Source organism: Podarcis erhardii (genome assembly GCF_964252035.2).
Source record: "Podarcis erhardii genome assembly, chromosome: 5".
NCBI lineage: Eukaryota > Metazoa > Chordata > Lepidosauria > Squamata > Lacertidae > Podarcis > Podarcis erhardii.
The window spans coordinates 57,039,829-57,062,504 of NC_138509.1; the positions used below are offsets into that span (position 1 = coordinate 57,039,829).

General features: G+C 43.2%; 1 protein-coding gene and 1 long non-coding RNA gene across 2 annotated transcripts in view; one reads left to right on the top strand and one right to left on the bottom strand.

Annotated features, from left to right (window-relative positions):
- Nucleotides 1-784: 784 nt before the first annotated feature.
- LOC309342990 lies at nucleotides 785-20,978 on the bottom strand. The gene is made up of 4 exons (XR_014157053.1): nucleotides 20,733-20,978; nucleotides 20,148-20,230; nucleotides 6,069-6,184; nucleotides 785-961 (listed from the first exon to the last, which is right to left on the bottom strand). It is a non-coding gene; the product is annotated as an uncharacterized lncRNA (long non-coding RNA).
- Nucleotides 11,217-22,676, top strand: part of SEMA4G (semaphorin 4G) — a 96,829-nt gene continuing 85,369 nt past the window's right edge. Inside the window, exon 1 of the mRNA XM_081863964.1 lies at nucleotides 11,217-11,377. The gene's annotated coding sequence lies outside the window, so the exon portion shown is untranslated. The remainder of the gene's footprint in view (nucleotides 11,378-22,676) is intronic.

Here is a 22,676-nt window from a genome sequence, read left to right on the forward strand (position 1 = left end):
TTGGAGGGTCTGCCAGCTCCTCGCTTGTCTCAAAATGGGACAAGGGCTGATTCTCATGCATCCCTTTTAGCACGACAGAAGAGAGGCTAAGATACCTGACAAAACAGTTGTTTGATCATAATTTGCTGCACAGTTCTGTCACACCTCTGCTGGCTCCTGTGTGGATCAGACTCTCATTAACAACGTTAGACAAATATCAGGCAGGAAAGGCAGATTAAGAAGTAGGCGAATACACGTTTCAACAATTTACATTCCAGAAACAAACCACAGCAGAAGGTAGAACCCTGGCAGGCTTTCTAGCATGCTGTGGGAGCCAGCATTAACAAAAACGTGATACAATTTAGGATAGTGAAGGAAATGGAAGGAAATGATGTGCCATGTGAGCTGGGCCTTTTCAAGTGCCCAAGGCAATCTCTCAAAAGAAGATTAAGTTCACACAGGATTTCAGGGATTTCTGGAGACTATATTGGAACATTATAGCTTTCATACAGAGGCTGCCGAAAAATCTTTCCTGTAGCAGCACTGTCCACATCGCAGTGTATTTTAAAACTTATTACATTTTGCATTTGTTTTAGTATGATGTTTATTTGTAGTCATTTGTCAAATGTCTATTTCATCCTTCCTCCCAAAGGAGCCCAGGGCAGCAAACACAATAATAAAACAATACAAATAAAAACATGTTAAAAATAATATTGATATAAAACTTCTACAAACGTATTAAAATGATCTAAGAGCAATCATATACTCTCACAGTTAATCTTTTAAAGGTTGCCGGAAATGGCATATTTCAGCCATCAGATGCCTGGGTAAAACAGAAATGGTTTTACTTCCAGGACCGCCTCTCCCCCTATAAACCGACCTGGACTCTGCGATCATCATCTGAGGCCTTTCTTCATGTGTCTTCTTCACAAGAGGTTTGGAGGGTGGCAATATGAGAATGGGCCTTTTCTGTAGTGGCTCCCTGTGATAGATAGACAAGAAGTAAAATAAATTGCTCCTAAATGGAGAGCCACCATTGGGAAGACCCTGTGCAATATGTGCCATGTATCCACATCAGTGCTGTCTGTCACCAGGGATGTGTGTCGTGCTGCCTTAAAGATTCTGTACTTGGCTGGGCTTATGGAGACGGGTAAAAGGCTTTCAAAATATTACACCTGCCATGTAGAATACAGTTGTGAGAAAATACTTTTCAGTGGCTCCATGTGTGGTTCATTGTGTGTTAAGTCCTCCACATGGTTACTAGGTAAAGGTAAAGGGACCCCTGACCATTAGGTCTAGTCGTGGCCGACTCTGGGGTTGTGGCACTCATCTGGCTTTATTGGCCGAGGGAGCCGGCATACAGCTTCCGGATCATGTGGCCAGCATGACAAAGCCGCTTCTGGTGAACCAGAGCAGCGCATGGAAACGCCATTTACCTTCCCACCAGAGCAGTACCTATTTATCTACTTGCACTTTGAAATGCTTTTGAACTGCTAGGTTGACAGGAGCAGGGACCGAGCAACAGGAGCTCACCCCATCGCAGGGATTTGAACCGCCGACCTTCTGATCGGCAAGTCCTAGGCTCTGTGGTTTAACCCACAGCACCAACCGCATCCCAGGATGCATTTTTTGCGTAGTGCTCTCTTGAATTGGGAGTGTTGGGGTTTCTTTACCCTTTTCAGGGTGATACATTCCAAACAGTTAAGTTCACAATATTTCATTTTGAAACACCAAATTCCATTCCTTGGCAGCATACAAAAGAGCACGCAGAATAGAGACAGGCCAGACCCTTGGAGCCATTCCAGAACAAAGTTCTCTCCTCCACTTGTTCTACAGTATAGCTGAAAAACGGGTGGGTGGGTGGGTGACTGTACTACAGTTGTGTGAGGCGAGAGGTGACTTAGAGAAATAATGAATGAGCCTAGCTAAGTGTTTCCTACAAAAGGAGTCTGCTGAACTTAACTGCTGCCAATGCAGAGAGAGGAGGGAGAGAGCTCCTCCTCTGATTCTAAATAAGAGCATATCGTAAGTCTGATATCACAGGGCAAACGTGGGTCATCCCTCTGGGGCAGGTACTGTTGACAAGCCGAGGGATTTGGGACCAAGCTGTTGTTTCATTGTTGAAACTCGGGAGGCAGCCAGGATGAAAGGCTTTCTGGGTATTGTCTTCAAGCAGTGCAGCGGGTCTGAACAAATAAAGTTCTGATCCTTTCCCATGCATCTACCTTTGCATCACACCTGGAAAGCAATTACTGAGCAATGGGAGGAGGAAGAGAGGTGGAAAAAAACTAAGATACGAGTTTAGAGGGCTCATTTGGAGCACTTTGGACAAGCTGGATCCCTCCTGATGTAATCTGCTGGACCTGAGGAAGATAGGGACCAGACAGTGGTGTAGCTGGATTTGTGTAAGGCTTTCTGTATTCTTGGATGAGACTGTATCAAACATCTGAGACAGTCTTTGGGGGAAGGGTTGTGGCTCAGCATGTGCTTTGCATTCAAAAGATCTCAGGTTCAGTCTGTAGCATCTCCAGATAGCTCTGGGAGACAGGAGTGTAGACTTCAATTCCTTCATCCACGTCACTTATAAAGATGTTGAACAATATGGGTCTTTTAGGATGGTCACTTTAAGATCATCTTTTTTACAGCTCTGCATACCGTCTTTTAGGCCCAACTGAGGCCTTGCCATCTGTTGCTCCAAAGAAAGTGTGTGACCTTCCTGCTAGGATCTTAATACAGTGGTACCTTGGAACTCGAATGGCTCCATTCTCGAAGGTTTCGGCTCCTGAACACCGAAAACCTGGAAGTAGGCGCTGTGGTTTTTGAACGTTCCTCGGAACACGAACGTCCGACACGACTTCCACTGTGCAAAAACCTCGCTGTTGGCCAATTGGAAGCCGCGCCTTGGAACTCGAATGTTTCAGAAGTCGAATACGTAGTCTTCTGGAATGGATTATATTCAAGTTCCAAGGTACAGTTGTATTTGCTTCCCCTCTTTGACCATGAGGGCTCACAGGCTCATAGGCACATGCACACCTCCCCCCTTTTGTGCCATTCCTTTTGCCATCTCCCATTTCCTTTCAGTCTTGGAAATAGCTGTGTTCAGAGCTGTGCATGCACCAATCTTAATGCTGGCCATAGTTAAGAGATTAACAAGAGCCGATCAAATTCTGCTTACCTTTTCTAGCAAGAATCATAATATGCCGTGTTGTTCTTGTGGTAGGGCTGCCTGATTACTGTGGATGGAACCATCAGTTTGAGTTTTTCCTCTTTCGGTGGCGCCTGATCACAGCTGAAATCTGACAAAAGAATGTTAATGGTCCAGGGTGGCTGAAAGTCTTTTTACAGGAGCTAATTGTTAGAAGATGGTTTACTTTACTGAGACAGAGAGATCTCTGGAATGTTTGAAATACAAGAGTTGTCAGAGTTTGGAGAAGATGTGTGTTTGATGTATGTTTGTAAAGGAATCCAAGAAGCAGATTGGGGGCAAAGCAGTGACAGGAGCAGGGAGCAGAGAGCTGTGGGATGAAAGCTGCCTTGTGGGTGCAGAATCTCTCTGGTGATCTGATATTGGTTACCAGATCCGCTGCCTTGTAGAAATGCACGTGTTTCTCATGCTCACTGAGTATATATGAAATTTCACAAGTTTCCAGTGCTTTCTGTCCCCAAAGAAGAAGCATCTTAACTTGGTGGTGGTGGGGAAGTAACAATATGGTATGTTACTCTTCCCTGTGCTCACACACATTCATCTAAATGTATTCTATAAAACCAGTGTGCATGTATGTATGGCATGCTTACCAGTTATAGACACACACAAAAGGCTCACTCCACTAGCCAACTGCACCAATCTTCCTCTTGGGCAAGCCCACCTTTACACCTCATCCACCTACTCACCTTTCCCTTCACAGATCAAGGAGGGGAGGTTCTTCAGTGTTCTGAAGTGGCTCCCTCCCTCCATTAAACCTCACTGCAGCTGCACGTATTGGAGCAGGGAGGCACTTCAGAGAGGTTTGCCAAACCACTCTCTGAAACGCCTCCCCTCCTCGGTTAATTAACTTGCCTGGGCTGCCATCCTGTTGACACAGTGGAGTTGGCATGGTCACATACTGATGGCCATGTGAACAGCAGCCTGATGGCAGCCTTACATTTATATGTGTATAGGAAGACATACTCAGAGACACTCTATTTGTACACTGAACACTTTTAAACAGCAACATAATCCCCTTCTCCCAAAGAAGAGTTTACATTCAAAATGTTGCCCTGGAGTGTAAAAAGAGGAGCTGGCTAACTGTTTTAAATGGTTTAATAAAATTGAAGCTGCAATCTTATGTGCACTTGAGAGCAAGTCACAATGAACTCACTGATCTTACTTCTGACGTGTATGGGAATGTTTAGGAGTGTCTGAACAAGTTTCTTTGTTTTCTATTAAATTTTATTTGTCATGTGGCACAATCTGTCTGGATTCCTTCATGTGAAATAGTGGCCCAGTTTGCGTGACTCATTGAACCATAGTTGAAAACAAGCACTGATTTAATGTGAATGTGCAGCAAGTGGGTGCAATTTCTACTCCTGCAGGGAAGTAAAGCCAGAGTCTGACTTGTCACTATATCTAAACTCAGAGACCTGGTTTGTTTCCCTCAGCCCACAATCTACTCAAGTTATAACTAGTGGCTCTTTCATATAGCTATAACTATAACTAGTGGCTCGTTCATATTTTTACAAGACCAAACCTTGGCTACTGCACATGGTTTGTTTTGGAGAAAAACTAACCATGAGCTTGGGTTCAGATGTCACAACAAGCCAGGATGGGGTCACTTCCAGAATGTCAGCATGCTGTGGGAAGGATTCAAGTACATATCACAACTTTAGGTTTGTGTAATTAAAGTGGATTAAAGTGCTTTGTCACCCAAGCCCAACAAATCCACTTAAAGACAGCAACAACAAACCTTTTGTGGCTTAGGAAGGCATATAAATACCAAACAAGCAAATCAGGATTAATGCTTATTGTCATACAAAACAAATCAGAATGAATGTACAATAAAGGCCAGATATAATCTAACCTCTGCATAAGCGAATCTAAATGAATGCTTAATATATAGGTTGTCTGGCGGCAGCAGCAGCAGCAGGAGTCAGCAAAGAAGATCCCCCCCCCCCCCCGGAAACTGTATGTTCACATTAAATAATAAACTATGGATTTTTAGCTATGGTTAATGTGATGGGTAAACTGGGCCACTGATTGTTCTTTTGCCCACTCTCTTTCACATATCACGTTGTGAATCATCAGAAGGACCAGGGCATAATACCAGCTTGCAGCAGAGAGGATGCTGAAGTGCCTTGCAGCCACAATGGTGCAGCTACAATTAGCCCAGACACAATTCAATGCCATGTTATATAGTGGACATTGTTCTGCATATGTGAATGTTTGATTTGTGGAGGCCCAAAGGGCATTGTGGGGTGTGAACCCCCAATTCTGCATTTGCTATTGCCATCTGAGATTATCACACATTTTGGATAAAATGACTGTGGATTTTGAAGGAGGTAATCCTCCAGTCATGGAGATATATGACATGGGATATACTCAAGCTTTTTCTGGGGTTCATGGACACATACCTGTAAACGTTAGCTCTTTTAAAAGTTTTCTGATTAAGCTGTGTTTGGATCTTCTGTGCAAACAAGGAATTGGAGAATCGGAAACTATTAACCCAAGGAAGCACTGTGCAGCAGATTGGGAAGTGCTATGAGACTGTGACGGGGGGCTGACTGTACTGTGATTTTGGTCTGACAAGTCCAGTGGACTTGATTTTGTTACTGTCAGTCAAAGGTTAAGAAGAGCACGTGGTGCATATTCCTTTGACAATCTTGACAAACAGACTTTGACTAGCCGAGCTGTTGTGTTTACCCGCCTTGCATTTATCTAATTGCCTTTGAATCTAGTTATACTGGCCTTTCTTTGTCATTAAGGTCTTGTTTACAAGTCTTGGGTGACAATGATTTTTTTAGAGACTTGGTTTGGAATAGCAACTCTGAATAGGCAGCCTTGTCTTACATGTGCCGTGTTCACTGACGCTATTGTCTTAGAATCTAATACTTACATCCTGAAGCAAATCCAGCCTATCAGGTTGAAGTAGTCACACCAGTATCCCCCCTCTGGGCGATGGGTTCTCTTTTCCTTCCTTTGTATGGTGCACGGGTGCTAGCTGCTGTAAGGCTAATAACAGATAATAAGATAAGGCTATCAATGGCTACTAGGCACAATGACTTTGTTCCACTGCCACTGTTCAGTAAGCCTCTGAATATTAGTTGCTGGGAATCACAAGTGCTCAGGTCCTGTTTGTGGACTTCCTACAGATATCTGGTTGGCCACTGTGAGAACAGCATGCCTGACTGATCCAGCAGGGCTTTCCTTCATGTTCTTATGAGTTAAGCCAGCCCTTAACTGTTAAGGACTCTAATCAGTTTAGACTTCAACAAACGTGAGGTTGAAATGGAAGAAGAAGAAGAAGAGTTTGGATTTGATATCCCACTTTATCACTACCGTAAGGAATCTCAAAGCGGCTAACAATTTCCTTTCCCTTCCTCCCCCACAACAAACCCTCTGTGAGGTGAGTGAGGCTGAGAGACTTCAGAGACGTGTGACTAGCCCAAGGTCACCCAGCAGCTACATGTGGAGGAGCGGAGACGTGAACCCAGTTCACCAGATTACAGGACTACCGCTCTTAACCACTACACCACACTGGTTCTTGACTGGACTGAGAGTTGCTCAGATTAGTTATGACATCAGTCTTTCCTTTCACAACTGAGTGGTGCCCCATGTAAAAAGTTTTCTTTTAAATTTGGCTCCTATAAAGGTTAGTTGGAAAGTTAATTTTGAGAGGGAATCTATCTTGAGTTATGCCACCTGGGCAGGCTAGGACCAATGTTAAACACTCTCTCACACACACTTGGAGCACAACATGACATTGGTTGTGGGGGAGGAAATAGTGAAAAAAACTATTGGTGCAGTAGTGGGAACCATGTATTTGGGGTGAGACTATCACTGGCAGAACACCAGCAGTGCAAAATTTGAAGAATGGAAGGGAAATGTGAAAAATCCTACGCCTACTCCTGTCTCTTGCAATGGGATAACCTTCTGTTTACAATTAAGATGATGAAAGTTTTCACGTTCCATTGAAATTAATGGGAGTAGTCCCAGCCTTAACAGCACCTTTCTTCACTTCCACAGCTACAAGGATTTTGATTAACCCTGCACTTGATCAGAGCATCCTCATGCAAGGCATTCTGCTGGTGTAATGCCAAGAAAATATGCAATGGGAAATCCACATGTTTCTATTAGAGAAATTCTGTCTTCTGAAATGAAGATTCCATCTTCTGTGACTCTCTCATAAGTTGTTCCTGGAGGTAGATTCTGAGCCAATTGTTAATGTTGCATAGATACAGCCCTGTCTCAACATGCCACCAGAAGAGGTACTTCTGGGAAATCCCAAAATTGATTGCAGTATGCTATTCTGAGGAATTTCCAGGTTAGAAGAACTGTGGTGAACTGTACTATTTGGTTTTTAAAGGATGAGTAGGATTGGGTTGCCCACATTGTGTTTCCAAAGTTTGAGAATCCCATATATAACTAAGACAGTGAGCTATGAATCAATGAGTCTTTGTTTGAGTCTTGTCTCTACTCTTAACTCACTAGGTGCCCTTAGTCAGGGTAATCAACATGGTTCCCTCCAGATGTTGATGGACTCCAACTCTCATCAGCTCCAGCTAGCACGTCCAATGTTAAGGGATGATAGAGCTGTAGTCCAGCAACATCTGGAAGACCACAGACTTTCCACCTGTGCCTTAGGCATATCACTCTCTCTTTATCAACTTGTTTTTCTCTCCACAACCAGTATCCTCTTCAATATGGGGGATATAAAGGTTGAAAGAATTGCAACTAGATAAATGAATGCACAGTGTTTTGAATGCTTCAATGCAATATACCAGTGTTAAGTATTATTATTAATGGCATTGAGTTTAATAGTACAGATATGATCTAGTTAAATCCTGAAAAATGAATCTCCAAGTAAAAAACATCTAACTTGTTCAATGGTCCAGTAATCCAGTAATCAGTCTTCCACAAGTAATTCCTTGATGTACCAAAGACAACAAATAACCTTGGTCTTACTATAATGTATAGATAACTGATCTTTCCTGCAATAATTTCCCAAAGCTGTCAGATAGTGTCTCGTCAAAATTGCCTGGGCAAATGAAAGTTGAATTCATGTCATCCCTACGGAATATATCTTGTAAGTATATAGAAACAAACAGTTACTATTCAGAGAGAACATTGTTGCAGCTCAGTGGTAGAGAACATGCTTTGGGGTGATGTGGGGCAGAAAATTTTCCAAAATGGTACCTTTTTCACAATACATTTTCTGCATCATAGGTTCATAAGTACCAACGAATGGCTGCAAACTGCAAATACAATATTAGTTAAGCTTTGAAGTTTCAGTATTATTAGCTGTTTCTAAATGCAAATAAAATAAAAACACTAAATTGATAGAGCATTGGATCCCACCCCTTGCAAACTCCCCCCCCCCACCCTGATGCACAATATGTTCTTCATGCAGAGGGTCCAAGGCTCAATCCCAAGCAACTCCAGGTAGGACTGGGAAATACTTCTGCCTGAAACCTTTGAGATGGTGCCAGTGTCAACAGTGCTGTGCTGGATGCACCAATGGCTTGATACGATACGATATCTTTATTGTCATTGTCCCATACAGAACCATGGAACTGAAAATCTACATAAGACATTCAAAAACCCCTAAAAACTCTGAAACCCCATTTTAAAATACAATATACTATAGAGACTCCTTATGCTGCATTTAGAACCAGAATTGCATTTGCATAGACGTAGAAACTGTTTCTCAGGCGGCTAACCCTGGTCTTTATAAACCTATACCTTCTTCCAGAAGGCAGAAGCTGAAAGAGATCATACTTGAGCAGGTATGGCAGCTCCCTATGTTTCTGTGTAGTTCAGAAGTTGTTATTATTATCATTATTGTAATTCAATCTTTATTGGTTTAAAATCAATATAGACACACAAGGAAAACTTAGAAAAAGAAAAAAGGAAGGAAACAGAACAAAAAACACACACCACAGTACATCTCTTACAAATAAAAAATAAAATAGAACAGTACATCACGAATATACAATTTTAAAAAAATATTTTTGTGTAGTTCAGAGTTTTATGGGAATGCCATCTTCCCCAGGCAACGGAAATTATTTTATTCTGTGAACCACCCTGAGACCTCCGGGTATAGGTTGGTATATAAATTTAATAAAATAAATACCATACTTTTCTGTGTATAAGACTAGGTTTTTTTAACTAGAAAATTAGGTTTAAAATTGGGGCTCATCTTATACACGGGTAGTGCTGAGGGGTGTTTTCTTAATTTGGAGTCCCCCCAAATAGGGGGTGTCTTATACATGGGGGCATCTTACACGCAGAAAAATACGGTAAATAAAAATTAAGGGTTTAAACACCTCTTTACCTATTATAGGTAGTGCAGTCCTAATCATGTCCCCTCAGAAGGGAGTTGTATTGAATTCAGTAGGTCTTACCCTCAGGTAATTGGGATTTGGATTACAACCTGAATCCTTTATAATGTCCCGGTTATCAGTGGCACTAGCTGAAGAGTTTAAAGCTTAGAAACCATTTTCTCAGGCCAAATTAGAAGTGTTTGCCACGAGTCAATTCTTGTTATCACAATTGTGATCAACTAGCTTCCAAGATGCTTAAGCGTCATTTCATCTAGTTGGGTGCTTGACTTCTTCACAAAATTGTTTCTGAAAATGGCAATTCTTAATTTTCGCTACCATCTTATATCCTTACTTTCTAGCTCTCAAATTGTTCAGCACAGTCTCGGAGTTAGATCATTTAAGCCCCCTAGCTGATTGTTCCATTGCTTTTTCAAGCTCATTCTATTAAAATCAATATAAATTGTTTGGCACCTTTTCCAAATCCCCCAAGAGCAGTGTGATTAAGTTTTGATGTTGGCGCTCACCTGCTTCTATCACTCATTCTGGATCATACCACACTGATTTTTGGGTGGGTGTAACATACAGTAATTGTTAATAATAGTAAAAATAAACATTTATAATAATAAAGCTGCTTTTATTAACATTTTTGAAGTGGGAAGAGAGGGAAGAGATGGATCAGAACTGCCCACATATAAAAAAATCAGAGAAAGCTCTCCTGGAATAGTTTAAAATGTGGCATTATAAGAGGTGCACATTTATTTTTGTATTTTCTGAGCACTAGGTAATTTTGGGTTTACAGAGGGGGAAAGTGTGAGGTAGAAGTTGTATACAGTGAAGAACTGTGGGATACAGGGGAATTAATTGGCACACAAGGGGTAGACAATCCACAATTAACTTAGGTGTGAACAGGTCCTAAGTGGACCCATAGGATCATCCTGTTTGAGGGTTAAGTATTTGAGGGAGAGAATGGAAGGACATGTTTCTGTTCAGATTTACAACCTGGAGGAGAGACTCCTCAGTGGGGTCATATGGAGTCTTTATCTAGGCAAATTTTCTAGCCTCCAGGGGCAAAGTCGAAAAATTCCCATGCAAAGATGCTCTGCAAAGACGTGGGTGGATGGAAATTGCCCTTCTATCATCGCTTCATCATCTTAAACACAAAATGCGTTAAAATATGCTAAGTGGAGGAACTAATCTGCTTTAAGTGGTTTTAGATCTGCAACTCTGAATCATTGGCTAGATTAGATAGTATACTGGTAATTGTTCACACAAGACATGCCTCTTGGAAGCTTCTCCTGAAGCCTCTCTAGTACCTGTTATGAGGCCACAAATTCTTTTCTCTTGGGATCCTGGATACCCAGGGTTGGCATTACTGCCCGCTCCCCAACCTGGACAGGAGGCGGGTTTTTTTTTGCTTTTTTTGCGGGATATGGATTACTGTATGTGCACTCTGCACATGCCCAGAGGGCTGCCTTCTTATTTTTGTTCTCAATTACTTCACACCTTTCCGGGCCGAATCTTGACCCTCAAGACCGGTTCCGGTGTTCCTTTTTAAATTTCCAATTATTTTTGAACCCAGCCCCTGCCCCCAACCCCGCAAGCCCCCTCCTTTCCCCTGGCCTGGCTGGCTGAGGGTTTCAGGGTAAGCCGCGCTGGCCCTTGCTGAAGGAGCCCGCTAGATGGCGGCGCAGAGAGCCTCGCGCGGGTTTCCTCGCTCGCTTCCCAGCTGCGGCTTCTCGCCTCGGTGGCGGCGGCCGCTCATTCGGCACCGGCTCGGACCGCGAGCGGGAAGGCGAATCCGGGCCGGGGGGGGGGCGTTCTGGCGGGCGCGCGAGCGAGCGAGCGAGCCGTGTGGGACCCGCGGGCAGCGGCCGGAGCGCAGGTGAGAGACGGAGGGGGGCGGCTGCGCGTGGAGGGGGAGACGAGGCCGTGTGGTGTATATAGACGTGTGTGACAGAGTGCGCGTGAGAATGGGCGTCTAATTGGGGGGCATTCTGGGGTAGCAGGCGGTGGACAAAGAGGGCTCCTCGGAATATGCGGCTGCGGGAGGCTTGGAGGGCTACGGTCGTCTGAAGGCGCGTTGCTGCCTGCAAGCGCAGGAGGGGTGTGTGTGAGAGAGAGAGAGAGCGAGCGAGCGCTTGGGCTTACGGCGAGGCGGAATATAATGTGTAGTGGGGGGGGGGGCTCTGCGCTGGACCAGGTTTTGGGGTACGTGGGGGGCGTTCTGAGGAGTCAGGATATGGCGGGCAATTGGGGCATCGTGAGAGAAAAGGGGCTGGGGCATTCTGGAGGTCAGGGCATGGGGGGGGGAGAGGATAGGGACGTGGAGGGGAGCAGGCTCAGGTGTGGGGAGCGGACGAGAGGATCTGGGCCAGCCTGGGGCGGTGGGAGCTGCTGCTGGAGGTGGAAGCTGCGAGGTGTGCCTCGAGGCAGTGGCGTAGCGTGGGGGGTGCAGGGGGGGCCGGCCGCACCGGGCGCAACATCTGGGGTTAGGGCAAATCCACGGGTTAGGGGGCGCAAATTACTTGCCTTGCCCCGGGTGCTGACAACCCACGCTACGCCACTGCCTCGAGGGCACTCTGCAAGAGGTGGGCTCCGTGCTGCGGGCTTGCAACATCGGCTGGGGCTTTAGGGAGGCGGGATTGTTTAGTTGTGGAAGCGTCTGGTAAGGAAATCGGGAGCGGGGGGGGGCGTTGTAGAATACGGAGGCTGGGCTCGAGGGGTAAGGTAAGTGGCCCATCGTGGTGGAGCAATCCGTGGGGCAGGATGTGGGATGATTTAGCGCCTACCCAGGGGCTCATCTGGGTCAGGACAGGCACTGGAAATGGTTCAGGGTAGGCTGAAGAAGTGGGGGGGGGGGTCTGCAGCCATTCTCTTCTAGACTCTGGGACTTACACTCCTTCTCACCTTAAGATGTGACTGAAATCCTTGTGGCAAGTCAACCCTGCTGCATTTCTGGCCCTCATCTGCTGAGTGGGGCACCAAACAGCTGCCTCAAAGTCCTGCCCTGAGAGCGCAACTCTTGGTGTGTGTGGAGATGGTGGAGGGGGGGGGCAAGAACAACATTATGCAATCTCTGGGGCAATGATTTTGTGTCGTAGTGCTGGGATTTAAAGGAACAACTATGGAATAGTGGGTAGGAATACTAGACTGAGAAGGCTATTCTGGAGTGGAGCAGGGTGCTGAGCTGCCATTTCGATGGAGGTTCCTGACTACTGGATATATGGGAGGAGCGGGCTGTGGAAGAGGCCGATTAAGCCTTGATTAAGGGCTGGGGAATATATGGTGGGAAGTGGAGTGCGCATAGCAATGGGCAGAGGGATCAGATGACCCAAATGTCAAATATAAGGAGCAGTGTGGGGTGTCTGTTGTGAAGTGGTCTTCCAAAATCAATGATGTCCCTAATGGTGTTCTGTGCATATGAAATCTTCTTCATCACCATCTTAGGTATGTCTGCTCAGTAGTGAGTTCTATTAAATTCAATGGGACTTACTCCCAGGTTAAATGTGTTTAAGGTGGATCAAGTTTTATTTTGGAATGACAGCTAGAAGTCTGTGTCTTTCTCTGTATTTGTAGCCTTTGACCTGCTGGGTTCCAGGAGGTTTTTGTCAGTTCAAATGGCTTGGTGAGCTAGACTTAGCCAGTCCTTTAGTTCTATCAATTGGGTCTTCAAAGTCATTTTTTGTCTTAGCTCAGAAGGTTCTGTATGTCATTGCTGCTTTTGAGGAGGGGGTAGTGAACTAGACATTCAGAGTGCTGCAGTCCTTTCACCAACACCAGCATAAAACTTGCAAAGTAGCCGAGGAGGAAGGAAAAGTGTAGATTTCTCTGAAAGATTGAGAGATAATAATACTTAATGAAGCTACTCTATTATGGCCAACAGTATGAAGGGCTGCTACATGTGTGCTGATTCCCTTCTTCCTCAACCTGTTCCTATTTTTAATGTAAGGTCTCTAGAACTGATGTATTAAATTAGGATTTGAACTTTATGCTGATTTCTTTTTTCTTTTTTACCCAAATGCATTGTTAAATAGATCCTACATTTTGCCAAGTTCACTGCAGGTTCTGGCCTGTGTAGATTTTAAAAAATGCCGTACAGTATATCTCTTTTCTTTTTAATTTCTTTAGTCTGGGGAGGGGTGAAAGCACCCCTTTTCGTTGCAGAATCTGTTTGTCTTAACAGCTTGCAAAATGCACAGTGAGTCCCTTGTGCTGCACTATTTAATTTTTATATTATTTCTTCTTACAAATCCACCTGAATGTTCCCTTTTGGAAATGTAATGGGTTCTAGTAGTAGTGTGATTTATTTAGTGGCTTTTGGCTGGCTGGCTGTAGTAAGAAGAAACCACCAGAAGCACTCAAAATAATTGATGCCCATCTACTCTGGGCTATGGAAGTGAAAAGCTATGTTACTCACAGGGCTTTCTTTGGGAACCAGGCACTGCAAGTCTGTCTTAGCATCTCAGCAAGTAAGACTTCTGGCAGCTGCAGGAATGGCTTTAATGCAGTCTTTAAAATCCTGCTTTTAAGAGATCTGCCTGAAAATGGACAGTTCTGTGTGATGACTGATGAATTTATAGTAGCAAGGCATGGTTTGGCTTTGTCCTGTTGGGATAAAAGGTGCCATTTTGAAAAGGTGACTTCAGATTGATAGTTGCAAAGAATAAAAGATTGACAATCCTGACACTGCGGTACCTGCTTTGCAATTGGAGCCATTCCATATAGGTCACATCCTTTGACAAGGGAATCCTTGCAACAACTGTGGAAAGCAGGATTGGAGGACCTCAGGCCCAGGGGCCAAATGCAGCCCTCCAGGTTTCTCTATCGGGCCCCTGGGACTCCTCCCAGTCCCCAGAACTCTTCTGAACTACCCCACTCTTTGCAACCTCCTTGTGTGTTTTTGCCTGGCTAGAAGGTGTAATGAACTGATTATGCTTTTTGCTTGTATTGGTGGAGGTTAGAGAGAGAAGTGAGTGTGAAGAAATTAGCTTACTATACAAAGGTAAAACTGCTCTGTCAACCTCTAACTCAGGCACCACCCATCTCTGGTACATGGCCCCAAAAGGCCAGCCAGAAAGGACTGTGGCCCTAATAGTGAAAAAGGGGCCACATCCAAGCTGTAAAATAAGCCAGTCTTGTTCTTTCCCTCTATTGCTGAAATGGAGAGGCTGAAACTGAGAGACAATGGCTTACTTCTGGGGAATGAGTGGCTATTTGAACCAGTGGACTATCAGCCATGCCCCAAACACATCTGTAACAACAGATTTGGAAGAACCATCTTGCCCATTTGGGGAAATGCTAATCATAGAATTGTAGAGTAGAAAGGGACCCCAAGAGTAATCTAGTCCAACTCCCTGCATTACAGAAATCTCAGTTAAAGCATCCACGACTGATGGCCACCCAACCTCTGCTTAGAAACCTCCATTGAAGGAGGAGACTCCGAGGGAGTCTGTTCCACTGTCAAACGGCTGTTACCATCAGAAAGTTCTTCCCAGTGTTTACTCAGAATCTCCTTTCCTGTAACTTGAAGATATTGGTTTGGGTCCTATCCTTAGCAGAAGAAAACAAGCTTCTTCCATCTTCCACGTGACAGCCCTTTAGATATTTGAAGATGGCTATCATATCTCCTCTCAAGTGTCCTCTTTTCCAGGGTAAACATACCCAACTCCCTCAACCTCAATAATATCCTCTTATTATTTGGCTACACTGATATTGGGAAAAAGCACTGCACAGTTGGCTCCCTCTAATATCACTAACCAACTTTTTCACCCAAACAACAGAATAAGAGAGAAGCTGTAGGAGAACCAATGAGTGGATAATTTTCATTGGTAAAATAGTAGCTGGGTGGGAGTGAGGGAAAAAATTTCACAGGTAAATTGGACTGGTGGGGAGGGGGGGCAACACTTCTTTCCTCAAATACATGGTCCCAGCTGAGATGGGGCTCCCGCCATGGCTGCTTTTGGCTAAAATACAGATAGGTGAACCAAAGATGGATCTCTTTTATCTTGTCTAGTTTGGCTCTGAGGCTCTATTTATAACTGCACAGTACTTTATTGTTTACCCAGTCACACTAAGTTCAATGAGACTTATAAGTGTACATAGTATTGCAGTCTGAAAAGCCCTGTGTCAGACTAGAAGGTTTCTTTTTGAAGAAGGTCAGTAGCACCTAAAGGATTTCGACACATAATAGAGGTTTACCCAACCTGTGTTTAGAAACCTCTAATGAGATGGATAAATCAGTCTGCATCCAATTTGTGCAATTGCCCACCAATTATTTTGTTTCTTTATTATATTTAACCTAAATCTATCTTCCTGTAATTTAAGCCCATTAATTCTGGTTACCTGCAGTTGCTGTGGAGACCAACTGGTTTTCAAGGTGTTTAAAGCACCTATTTTTATCTTAAACTGCTGTTCTATTGCTTTGCCCTTCCTCTCACACCCCTTCATCTTTTTGTCATCTCCTCATTCTCCAGCCTAAATATGCTGAGTTCTTGTGACTGCTCACCCCTCTTCCTTTCTAACACCTCTCTCTTAAGTCCACATGCAATTAAGTTCCACTGGCACTATGGCATGTCTTTCCAGACAAAATTGGCTTATATAGCACAATAAATGCATAATTATTGTAAATGTGCATCTGATATTCATCGGTTGTGCTAGTTTCCTTGTCGTTCAAGGTACTGTCTTTGTTGTGGATTGAGTGAATATTGGAGAAAATGGCAAATACTGTATCAGTATTTAGATACGGAGGAAATGCAATTCATTCCCTGCTAATTATGTTATAAACTTGCCCAGTGGCATTAGGCAAGATGCTTTTTCAAACCCCTATTGTATCTGGATTATGCTATGTGTGTGTGTAGTAATATTGAGCAACCTGCTTCCTCTTTAACCAGGCCTTTGGCTGATTGACATCTGATGCCCTTTTAAAATGTGTTGTGGAAGGGAGGAGTATTGCTTAGCCTTTGTTTTTGTTTTTATTATGTATTTTCTGTTTTTCATATTGTGACTTTATGCTATGAACTGCCCTGAGATCTACGGGTATAGGGGCAGTATACAAATTTAACAAACAAACAAACAAACAAACATAAATAAATAAATAAATAAAGTGTTGTATGGAATATTCCAAGCTAGTACAGTGTTACCTTGGTTCCCAAACTTAATCTGTTCCGGAAATTTGTTCCAAAACCAAAGTGTTCTAAAACCAAGGCGTGCTTTCTAATAGAAAGTAATGCAAAATGGATTAATCCGTTCCAGACTTTTAAAACAACCCCTAAAACAGCAATTTTGCTAGGTTTTTTGTTTTTGCTAGTTTTCTTAACCCTATCCAAATTACCATAGGTTCTTTGAGCTTTAGCTGCAAGCCCCTGACACAAGTAATACAGTCATGCCTCGGGTTGAAGTAGCTTCAGGTTGAGTGTTTTCGGGTTGCGCTCCGCGGTGACCTGGAAGTAACAGAGCGTGTTACTTCCGGGTTTCGCCGCTCATGCATGCGCAGATGCTCAAAATTATGTCATGTGCATGCGCGGAAGCGGCGAATCACGACCTGCGCACGAGCAGAAGCACAGGCGCGGGTTGCGTTCGCTTCAGGATGCGAACGGGGCTCTGGAACGGATCCCATTCGCATCCAGAGGTACCACTGTATGGTACCAGGTGTATCTCACATTTAAACTGTATTCCTATGTACACACTCTTTCTTACCTATGTGTAAGTCCCATTGAACTTAGTGGAACATATTTCTGAGTGCATATGTGTGGAACTGTGCTGCTGGTTGCTAACTATGAACAAATCAAAATCAAAATGGTGAATCAGTGGAGGGAATGATTTTTGAAGTGGTTGATCTGCAGAAATCCGAAATGTGCACATGTTGGGGAAGTGGTTTCAGTAGAAGTGTGGGGAGGGAATTGTGGAAAAAAAGATATACACATTTTAAGAATAAGGATTTTGATTACTTTTATACCTTGCAGTAAACAGAAATGTAGGTGGTCCTGAGATGGGTTGGGTGTATGTTGCTCTCCCCAATGGTACCCCTTGTAAAAATACCTTAGTCAGCTCTTGAAAGCATATAGCTGCAGAACTGGGTACTGTGTAAACTTGCAGCTTTGGCTTAATGGGATTATTGGTGGTGTGAGCCAAATGGAGCAGAGCTTGATTTCCAAGTGTAGATTCTGTTTGCTTGGTTGCTTTTTTGTATAAGTAAAATTAACGAGAGAGTGCGTTAATCAGGGAGAGAATGATAGGGTCTCTTCTGCACTTCCCGTCTGAGAACTTCAATATGTACACTGAAAATGTCCCCAGTGTTAAGCTGAAATGAACAGAGACCTTAGCCCACAGATAGTCCAGATTTTAACATTACTGAAAATAGAGGGGTAATGTATTATTCCCCTTCCCATTTGGGGATGCAGAATCCTTCACGCCAGCCTTCTCCAACATGGCTCTGCTGGCTGGGACTGATGGGCGTTTTATTCCAAAACATTAGGAGGATACCTGGTTAGGGAAGGATGCTCTTACATTCTCTATGAATATGGCCTTGGATCAAGTTTAGATGCTTCACATGCATTCTTACCAACTGGGTAAGGAATTGTAGGTGTTTGTATCTGCTTTGAACCAAATGGTTATTGGAATCAGGCTTTTATAAGCATATGAAGCTAGCCTTGATGGAACAATGCTACCTTTGAAGCTTTAGGCGCTGCTTTAGTCTTGGGGGGAGATAATAGGAATAAGTGACCTGACTTTAAAAGAGACAGTGACAGTTAAAACCTACGGCACTGTATTGCATGCTTCTACAGTCAAGTTATCGCATAAGACTTCTCAAGCATAGTTCTTTTTCTGAAATGTCGCTGGGAACTTCAAAGTAATCTTACTGCTTCAAGATTTTGTGTGGAGTGCTGCAGTCACAAAGGCTGTATGGCTCAAACACTGTACAGAGTGTCATGTGTTGCTGTACTTGGAAGGCAGAGAGGGCTGCCTTTACACTGCAGGGCATTGACCCAACTCCTGCATAGAGAACCTTAGCCACTTCTGCCATAAAGAGTTCTGCATTGTCAAATATAGCCCTGCAAACTCTGATTGCAAGAGAGGCTTTCAAGCATCCATTTTTCTCCTTCTGGAATGCGTTGGCATCAAAGTGCTCGGGTTGGCCTTGAGTGGAAAAGTATGCTCCCAACATACTTCAGCTGGGTGCTGATTGCCTTAGAACTAGAGCTGTCAACTAATTAAATACTTTTTCATTGATTAATTGTCCAACTAAATTAACATACTATAGAAGGATCAATATAATTGTATTTGTGCATTATTAAAGAAACTATGATAATGTACACTTTAATAAATAAAAGCTGCCAATAATAGTTCAAAGAAGAGGCCATCTCTAATACATCATTTTTCATTCTCTGACTGTAAACAGTAACTCAACAGATCAAAAATTAACTTCCACAAATAAAGTGTTCCCATAATTTTAGCTTCTATTGATTAAAATTTGCCCTGTATCTTAAAATGGATCTGTACCAAGTAATCAACTAAAATGTCAGTTGATCTACTAAGCAAACCAATGTTAAAGCCTGGAGTCCTACTTTGAACTGATCCACACAATTGTATGGAAGGGAGAGAGATGTATATACAGTACAGCCAGCAGAAAATATACCTGGTTTGCAAGCCATAATTTGATTTCCTGCACTTTTGGCTTAGTATCCATACATGCTGCCTGAACACCTGACAGAGTGCTATCCGCTTGCCTACATCTAACACAGCTATCCTGATCTTTTAGTTAGGCAGTAGAATCATGGCTACATGTACAGCAAGCAGGAGCCCACATGGCTGAGCAAGATGTGCCATTAGGCATGTGTATTCTGCAAAAGTGTACACAGTAGCACAAATCTCAATGAGTGGTATGTGCATTTGGCTGCCACCTTCCAAAATGCCAAGTCCTTGGGGCTAACTTGCTTCACTGTGTTCTTGGCCTCTTGTAGCTATGTATAGTACCTGATTATACTGAATCTAACAGGGCTGCTCCTGGGATCCTTGCAAGCTTAAAACATTGCACAAAGGATTGATTAAAGTCCAAATAGTCTCTGTTTCTTCAGGATCACTGTTGTTAAACCTGTTCCCTCTTTTTTTTGATTGAAGACTAAGATTTTCTAATTTATCCAGTACTCTGCAAGTGTTAATCAATATTGGAAAGTGATTGGAGTTTATAGTTCAAACCTATTACATGGTATATACGGTGATGGAAATAATTGACAAATGCATGCCATTGTAGGGCTTTAACCTTTATTCAATTTAATTGGATAGGTTAACTGATCAAACATTGTAATCAATTGGAAACATGCCTTTGGTTGATTGGGCAGCAGACTCATTTTATTTTTTAAAAATATTTTAATGCAAGTATTTATAAACTTAAAGGGTTTGTAGCCTTTTCAGGCTATCTTGTCCCCTTCAGGTTATTCCCCACTTTCTCTCATATAGAACACCTTTTCTAAGATAATGCCTGCAGCTGCAAGCAAAGAAAGTGTGCTTGTGTTGTAGATTTAATCGATTAATTAATTGCAACTAGTGCAGCTCAATGTTTACAATTTTCTAAATTTAGTGACAGATCTACTAAATTGTATCTAAACAAACAGGAATAAGTTGTTGAGGTTTGGACAAACATAGTAATGATATACCTGTTATGTATAAAGGCATTGTAGGCTGTATGTATGCAATGCAGGCCTAGGCCTTCAGGCCTCCTGTAGCTCAGGAGCTTCATCTGCATAACAAAAGACAGGATTTTAAAACAGTCCAATGACATTGTTTGTAGCTGGCAGGCTGTCAATCCCTGCTGAGATAGGGCCAGTGTTGTGATTTGCTAATTGCAGGATTAAAGTGACCTATCACAGGTGGTGTGTGTGTTTTGCCTGGGCTGGTTTAAGGTACATATACTGGGCCAAGTGTCCATGTTTGTCATTCTTGTTCTTCTTATTCTTGATGTTCCAATAAATCCTTTTTGAGCTGAATCTCGGTTTTGGGTCATGCCTGAACCCACCTACACTTCAATACCTATTGAACTGTGTTATATTTTTGTTTATTATTAATTACTTGTCCTTCATCCTAAAGTCCCAGGGCTGGTTACAACAATTAAAACAATATTAAAAGCAGTTTTAAACAACTTAGGGAGCACCCCTAAGCTGCGAAGCTGCTCCTTTCAGGGAAGTGCAACCCTGACCAGCGCAGGCCATCTTCCCACCTCCCAGATTTGGAACACATAATACCTCTATCTTTTCAGAATCACGCCTCAGTTTATTGGCCCACATCCAGCCCATCATTGCCTCCAAGCATTGGTCTTAACACCTCAGCTGCCTCTCCTGATTCTGTCGGAATAGAAAAAAAGAGCTGGGTGTCATCCTTGGATGTTCACGGCACTTCACTCCAGATCTCCTGATGTCAGGAATCAGACCATTAGTCTGTTTAGCCCAGTACTGTTGACCAGATGTGGTAGCAGCTGTTCAGGGTCTCGGGTAGAGATCTTTCCCAACCACATCACCTTTGATGGTGATATTCATCTGTACAGCTTAGGTAGCCACATGTTAAAAGTCGAAAGAATATTGGAGGCGTCGTGAGCTGATCTTCTAGCTCATGAGTAGGGGACCAGTGCTCTCTCCCCCCCCCCCAGTCCTGACTATTGGCCATTTTGGCTGATGAGAGTTGGTGTCCAAAAGCGTCTAGAGGGCCACAGATTCCTCACTGCTGCTCTAGCTAGTCAGTTGACCCCATTCAGATCCACAGTTTAGCAGCTTTCAAGCACCATTAGGTCTGTTGCAAACACACAGTCAGAAAGAGGTCTAGAGAAACTCTGCCCCAAGTATTCGTTTGTGTTTTTTATTTCGCTAGTTATATCTTTACCTAGTTGAAAGGAGGACTCTAGATAGGTGAAGTACAGTGGTACCCCAGGTTACAGACGCTTCAGGTTACAGACTCCGCTAACCCAGAAATAGTAGCTGGGGTTAAGAACTTTGCTTCAGGATGAGAACAAAAATTGCGCAGTGGCAGCGCGGCAGCAGCAGCGGGAGGCCCCATTAGCTAAAGTGGAACCTCAGGTTAAGAACAGTTTCAGGTTAAGAACGGACCTCCAGAACGAATTAAGTTCTTAACCCGATGTACCACTGTAATTAATGTACAAGATGACATCTCTGTATCAAAGTGTAGCACGTTTTAAGGGGTCCACAATGTGGCTCCCTTAGGTGCCACAAGCTTCTGCTTTTCCAAACTTTTATTACTTTTTTTAAATGAGGGGGTTTGGGACCTTTTTTTGTTGCTGTGAGGGAGTTGCCTGGTTTTATAAAATTTTTGGTCTGGTTTTCATTTGTTATGGGGTAGGGTGGGGAAACGGGTTCTGAGCATTGCCCAATTTTCTTTTCTGTAATGGGTATTTCATGGTGCCCACATCAGTTCCTTAGATTTCCAAATGTGCCTGCAGGCCCAAAATTGTTGATTCCACAAAATACAAATCACTCAAGATGCAAATCACAGTATTTGTGTTCTGGAATTGCAAACAACTGATTATGAAAACTGAATATCTATTGTAATTGGGCGTGATTCCATTTGAAGTCAGACTGTAAATGAGATCCTGATTACGCTATTACACTCTCTCTTATGTTGTTTGCTCACTGTCTTTCATGCGTTTCGGTTTCTGAGACTTCAGTGCCAACAGCACTGAAGCCCTCTCTGAAAAAGAGAAGCTTTTATGTGCAAGTCTCCCCACCTCCCAGCGTCCTATCAATGTTCAATTCTCTGAGTGGTTGATCTGACAGCAGTGACTTCAGCTAGTGGTACAGATTACTGGTAGTCCTTTGAACCACAATGTTGTCTTGTTAGGGTTTCCAATGGTTAAAGGGTAACCTCTTGATAAATAGAAGAGAAAACATAATATATACATCTTTCTGGGTGAGTTTTCACAAAATGAAATAGTGTTTGATATTCTCTGAACTTTGGACCTGAATGAAGTCCACTGTCTAGCTTAAATGAAGTCCACGGTCTAGCTCTTACTGCAACTCTGTTTGTCATGTGATAACTGCAGTCATCACATGGTTATTTGCTTGCGTGTAATGGTGTATTTACCGTTTTATCACATCTGCACCATACATAACAGTTGGCTATATCCTTCTTGATCCCGTGATTAATGGATCCATTCCACTCATTCTCTCAGACTTTGGTAT